Genomic DNA, 7260 nt, shown 5'->3' on the forward strand with positions numbered 1-7260 from the left:
TCTTTGATTAGGCATGAAGTTAGTTTTTGTAGCAAGGAGTAACTGGCATTCATCCATTCCATTGTTTCCAAACAACGTGAGATGGAATGGTAATAATCCTAGCCAGGACTGATTCAAGTTACTTGTGTGATCCTTGTACTCACCAAGGGGTTTCTTCCACTTGGATATTACTGAGTTAAGGCCAGTGTGTCTGAGACAGACATCTGGATACAAGGGTTGCCAAAAGAGACAGCAATGCATGTTTCAAAAGCCTTCTATTATTTCTGTTGAAATGCACTGCCTTTATTTCAATTAATTTTGAAAATAATGAAAAAATTAGCAAAATAACTGTCATTATTTTAAGCTGGTGTCTGGAACGTAAATTAACAATCAATTTTGATGGAAGGTTTGAACTTATTCTACTTTAAAACAGGAAGTTTGTATCAAAGAACCAGGGCAGTCTCAGACAGGTTGGTTTCTAAAGGGTTAAGAAACATCTTAGTTGAGAGGCACGGAACCAGAGGTCTGGTTGAAATGCTTGCCATTCTGTAAAAAGCAGAGAAGGATCCATTTAACAACTCCTACTTAACCCTTTTATTAACATATTTCTGGTGAAGTACACTGCCTTGGTTTCAATTAATTTCAGAAATGAAGAATTTAGTAAAATAAAATAACTTTATTACTAAGCTGGTGTCTGGAACATAAATTGACAATAAATTTTGACGGTAGGTTTTAATTTAGATCATTTTAAAACAAGAAGTTTGTATTAACCCTTTAGCATTTACATTAATCTATCAAAGGTAATGCTTATTTATCCACATTTAAAAAAATTAATCATGCATTATTTCATAGCCTTGAGATTTTGATGATGTGGTTGTTTATTTTTAAAATGACATTGTAGAGTATGTGCAAGAGGCTGGACCTGGCCAGTTTCAACATTAAACTGGTAGAATATATTAGTCAGATATGGCCAGTTTAAATGCTAAAGGATTAAAGAACTTGGGGGCAGTCCTAAGTTGGTGGCATCAATAAAGTTAATGAGGCTCTGAGCAATTTGTAGGGTTGATGGATGGCCATTAATTCCATGTTAAATTCATCTGCCTCCGTAGACAGGCATTGTTTTTTTTTTTGGTCCTATTTGAATGTCCATTCACCTTCTGTCTTGTAAGAATTACACATCTTGTGCCTACACGATAAACCATTCGAGTAAGCAGACCTGACACTAAACATGTGAACAGTGATTGAATCTCACTGCTAAACACAGTATTGACTTATAAAGCCTTTAATATAACTGGTAGTACATCATAGTTGCATAACAAAATATGGTGTCCCTACCAGTAGTTAATATGCATGTAGGACTTTGTAAAGTGGCTAGTGTAAGGAAGGGCGTCCAGTCATAAAACCCATGCTGAAACAGACACAGTAGCCTGGTGTAGTCATCTACTTGACTGGCTCCTTTCAAACCATCTAACCCATGCCAGCATGGAAGATGGACATGAAATTATGATGATGATGATGTACCAGTTGCCAGGAATTTGTTTAATATGTAAAATTGGTATATCCAAGTGTTACACAGCTAAATTTAGAAGCAATTTAAGTAATGTGTTCATGGATGGTTAATGGGGAAAATAAGGTACTGAAGAGAATGCAAGCACTCCTGAAACATTCATATACACCCATTACCTATTTTTCTATCTTCGATCACATTGTTTTACATAGATGTAATTTATATATGAAACATCATAACCTTCAATGCTGGCCCTAATTTCTATAGCAAATCTATACAGATAACTTTAAAAACTTAATATATATATAATACTAATCCTTTCTACTATGGGCACAAGGCCTGAAATTTGGGGGAGGGGATGAGTCAATTACACTGACCCCAGTATTCAACTGGTACTTATTTTATCAACTCTGAAAGGCAAAGTCATCCCCAGCAGAATTTGAACTCGGAATACAAGCAAAATGCCACTAATGGTTTTTTGTTGAGCCCAAAGCCCAAACTCATAGCTCTCAAATGTTAGACATCTTAAATGTGAAATGGCTCATTATACTAATACAGATCAATGCTGTAAACAGAAGTAAACAGGTTAGTGTTCTATTAGTTTACAGATAAAAACAAACATGGTTTGGCCACCAACTGTTATACCATTTTGATTAGTACAGGTAAAAATCTTAACCTTATCTTGAGTGGGCGATTATAAAATTAGGCTAACAATAACGTATTCGTCTAGTGTTAACAAGTGTACTTTGATCAAGGCTGATCCGAAACTAACCTGTTGCACTCTCACTTCACTAATATAACAATTGTTGACTGAAGACCTTATAGTAAAATATATATTTTACATTGCTTGAGTATTTATATTTACTGGTGTTGCATTTTAAATAAAGTCACAAAACCTTTCAATTAAAGAAACAATTTCTAATGAGTCCTCAGGCTTGAAGTGACTGACCGGAAATTGGAAGTCAATGCCACAGTCCAATCTCTGAAACTAGTAATCTTCTATAATAAACTTTGTTGTGTGTGTGTGTGTGTGTGTATATACATATTCTTTTACTTGTTTGTCATTGGACTGCGGCCATGCCAAGCCAAGGGCTTTAGTCAAACAAATTGATGCCAGGATTATTTTTTAAGCTTAGTACTTATTCTATCAGTCTCTTTGCCAAGTTGCTAAGTTACAGGGATGTAAGCACACAAACACTGGTTGTCAAGCAGTGGGGCACAAGCACAATCATATATATGTTTCAGTTTCATCTACCAAATCCATTCATGAAGCCTTGGTCGGCCTGAGACTAAAGAAGACACTTACCCGAGATGTCACGCAGAGGGACTGAACCCAGAACCAAGGTCCTTATCACACAGCCATGCCTGCATCTGTATAATACTCATCCTTTCTGTTATAGGCACAAGGCCTGAAAGTTGTGGGGGGAGGAGGTAAGGCGATTACATTGATCCAAATACTCAACTGGTACTTATTTTATCAACCCCCAAAAGGATAAAAGGTGAGGTCATCCCAAACAGAATTTGAACTCAGAACGTAAAGGCAGACGAAATGTCGCTAAGCATTTCACCTGTTGTGCTAACGACTCTGCCTGCTCACTGCCTTAAGGTTCTGCCACAGGTCAGGCATTGGCAGATTGCTGGAAATGACAATGTACTTCATGTATATTATTTATATTAGTCAGACGGGCGTCCCATTACATTTCAGCTGTTGTACTCTCCAGCCTTCTTCAGGTGTCTTGTGTTGAACTCAGTTTTGTGACATCAGAATTTCAATCCTAACCCTTTGATACACACACAACACTTTTTACATTTTGTGACATTTTTGTTTCAGCTGATTGTTTTGTGAATTACCTTATGACTTGCTTGGGATTGAACTCAGAATCTCTAGACGACTGCAGTACACTAATCAACAACCAAGAGGAGGACACCAGTCCAACTAATATAAACAGTGGCCATGCTGGGGCACTGCCTTGAAGAATTTTTAGTTGAATGAATCAACCCCAGGACTTTTTTTTTTAAAGCCTCATACTCAATCTATCAGTTGCTTTTGCCAAACTGTTAAGTTACAGAGATGTAAACACTGACTGTTAAGTGATGGTGGGGGACAAATACAGACACACACACATATATGGCAGACTTCTTTCATACTCCATCTACCAATTCCACTTGAAGGTGCCACACAGTGGGACTGAACATGGATCCATGTTGTTGGGAAGCAAGCTTGTTACTACACAGCCATGGCTGCACCCATCAGTTTTCTTTGAGTAAAATGGTACAGACCCCTTCAGTTACAAATAACCATAAGATTGCATGTAGAAAGTTACCCTCTTAGGCACAAGTCGGGACAAGGCTATTTACAGGAGACCAGCAGTCGTCCATGCATACCAGCTTCCCTTCTTCACACCAAATCTACTGTTGTCCAAAGGCCGATTTCTACAGCTGAGTAAACTGGAGCAACATGAAATAAACTGAAGAACACAACACACAGCCCAGTCCAGGAATGGAACTCACAATTTCACAGATGCAACCCTGATGCTCTAGCCACATTAAAACATAATATACAGATTCCTTTCCGGTACTAATACTGCTTTCATCACTAATAACGAAGTATTATTTCATTTAATAATCATCAAAGAGTCAATATTCAACTGTAGACATTTCACACTTCGAAGGTTGTCAACTAATGAAGGTCTTTTATTTACTCTTTATATTAAATGGCAAACATGGTGTACACATGACCATTCCTAATCCTATTGTCAGTAACTAACAATGAGGCAATTGTCAAATATCCAATATTACATACACTATGCAACAAAAGAAAGACCGTTCTGAATTAGTGTCAAAAAGTTAGCTAATTCCTTAGTAAAAAAAAAAAAAACAAATTTAGCAATTAGTATAATATATCACAGAAAAGACATTGTTTATCTTTAAGTCTAATAATTCACTTTCTGGTTTTTGTTAGGATTTTTTGTTGCAATTGTAATAGAAAGATAGTCCTAGCTCAAATATGTCTAAAAAAAAAAAAAAAATTAAAAATTCGTTTTAGCCATTAGGCTGTGGCTATGCTGGGCCCCATTGCCCTGAAGGGACTTTAGCTGAACAAAGTGACCCCAGTATTTCTCTTTTTAAGCTTAGTACATATTCTATTGATCTCTTATGCTGAACTGGTAAGTTACAGGAACAGAAACAAACACTGGTTATCAAGCAGTGGTGGGGATCCACCAAATCCACACACAAGGCTTTGGTTAGCCTGAGGTTATAATACAAGACATTTACTCAAGGTGCCACACAGTGGGACTGAACCTGATACCATATGGTTGGGAAGCAAACTTCGTAGCACACAAATCATGGGTTTACATCTATGACCATGAAACCAAGCCTCAGTTTTTGCAGTGGAAGACCGCAAGGTTTCAAGGATATCCAAGAGAATGCAATGAGATACTGGCTCACTATTTCAAAAATCTAAATATCAATGAAACAATCCTAAAACTATCCAAGAAATTTTTGGTTAAAGCATTATCACCACCATTTTCACATTCAATTTTTAATGTTTGCATGGGTCAGACGCAATTTGTTGTGGCAGATTTTCTATGACCAGATGCTCTTCTTGTCACTAATCCTCATCTCTTTCCAAATAAGGTAATATTACACCTATGGGCAAGCACGTTTTTATGAAAGATGGGAAACGAAGCATACTGTTTGCATGATGGGTGAGCTTGTTTACAAATATGTGATGTCAAGGTAAGGATATAGTTACACACACATACACACAATGGAATTTAGTTTTTTTCTACCAAAATCCACTCAAGGCTTAGACACTTGCCCAAGATGACATGCTGTGAGATTGAACCTGAAACCATGTGGCTGCAAAGCAAGCTTTTTACCACTCAGCCATGCATTCATAAATATGAAGTGAAAAAAAAAAAAAAAAAAAAAAAAAAAAAAAAGAACTTTTATTGCCTTGAAATCTCAGAATTCAAAAATTCAGGTAAGGCATATGAATAAAATAATTGGAGACCTGTTTTCTATACTTTTTTCAATATTTAACTGGATAAAAAAAAAGGGGTGGGTGCAGGAGAGTCTTTCATATTGTTTAATCATGAGAGAACAGCTCCCCACCAAATAAATAATCATTGAATAGATGATATTGCTACATTAAAATACCAAAACATGCTTAGCTAAAATGGGGAGGAGAAACAGTTTAAAGGTATTGTTAAGTGGTAGGTGGGGGAAATGAACAATGCAAACACAGATGTCTGGCTTCCAGTTTCCATTTATGAGATCCACTCACAAGGCAGAGGTTAGCTCAGGGCTACTATAGTAGAAGACACTTGTCCTAAATGCAGTAAGACACCAAACCCAAGATCACATGGTTGGGAGGTAGACTTAACCACACAGCCATGTCTGATACACACACACGTTTATATATATATATCATCTTTCATTTTGTCATTAGACTGCAACCATGCTAGGGCACTACCCCAAAGAATTTTTAGTCGAACGAACCAACCCCAAGGTATAATTTTTTAAAGACTGGTACTTATTCGAGCGGTCTCTTTTGCCGAACCACTAAGTTACAGGAATGTAAACAAACTAACACTGGTTGTCAAGCAGTGGGGTAGAGACAAATAGACTCACAAACAATAGGCTTCTTTCAGTTTCATCTACCAAATCCACTCACAAGGCTTTGGTCGGCTCAAAGCTATTAGTAGAAGACACTTACCCACGGTGCCGTACAGTGGGACTGAGCCCAGAACCATGTAGTTGGGAGGCAAACTTCTTACCACACAGCTGGATGGTGGTCTTAATCCACCACCCAGTATAATACCACTACCCGTCCTTTAAGGGCTTTTTGGGGAAGAGATAATTGGGTATAGCTGTCTGGATACCAATAATTTGGCACAGATGAACTGAATCTTCACTGTTTTGGTGATGGCACTTCTTTTTGGTGCTGGAGAGAAACAGTCCCACACACACAGACATACGTGTGCATGCAGAAATATATACATACAGATAGAGAGATAGATTTATTAACTGAAATAGGATTGGAATAAAGGCTTTCTCTCTTCTCAGTACATAAAGAGAAATATGCTTACAGAGAGAGAGAGAGAGAGAGAGAGAGAGAGAGAATACAATTTATTAACTGAACACGACCGACATAAGCATTTACCTTTTCGTCACACACACACACACACACTTGAACACAGAGACAGAAACAATACAATTTATTTATTGAACATGGACATAAATGCTGTCCCCTCTCCTCATACATAAAGAGAAGTATGCTCACACAAATAAACAGACTGAAAAAGAGAGAGAAAGAGACATTACAATTCATTAATTGAACACAATACACTTTCTCTCTCATCATACACAAAGAGAGAAGGGGAAGAAGAGAACAAAAAACAAAAACATCTTAAAAATGCCACGTGTCAAATAAGGCAGCCACGAATTAGCAGTGCTGAAATGGCTGTGCTCTAACATCCCATATCCATGCCTTCTGTAGAGTCCACTGCTGCAAGTATTTTGGGGATAGATCTTTAATCTCAAGACAAATCCCTTCCTGCATACCCATCACAAGAGGACCTTTCTTTCTGTAAAGCCATTACAATACAGATACTCACACACACATACATATATATATACATAGCTATATATATAACCCGCACAAACTATACATACATAAAACACACATTCGTTAACTTAAATTAAATATCACCTAAGCAGCACTGTTCCATTAGCATCTTTATTATATTAGTAGCAATAATTTAAAA

Source organism: Octopus bimaculoides, chromosome 21, assembly GCF_001194135.2.
Source record: "Octopus bimaculoides isolate UCB-OBI-ISO-001 chromosome 21, ASM119413v2, whole genome shotgun sequence".
NCBI classification, from domain to species: domain Eukaryota; kingdom Metazoa; phylum Mollusca; class Cephalopoda; order Octopoda; family Octopodidae; genus Octopus; species Octopus bimaculoides.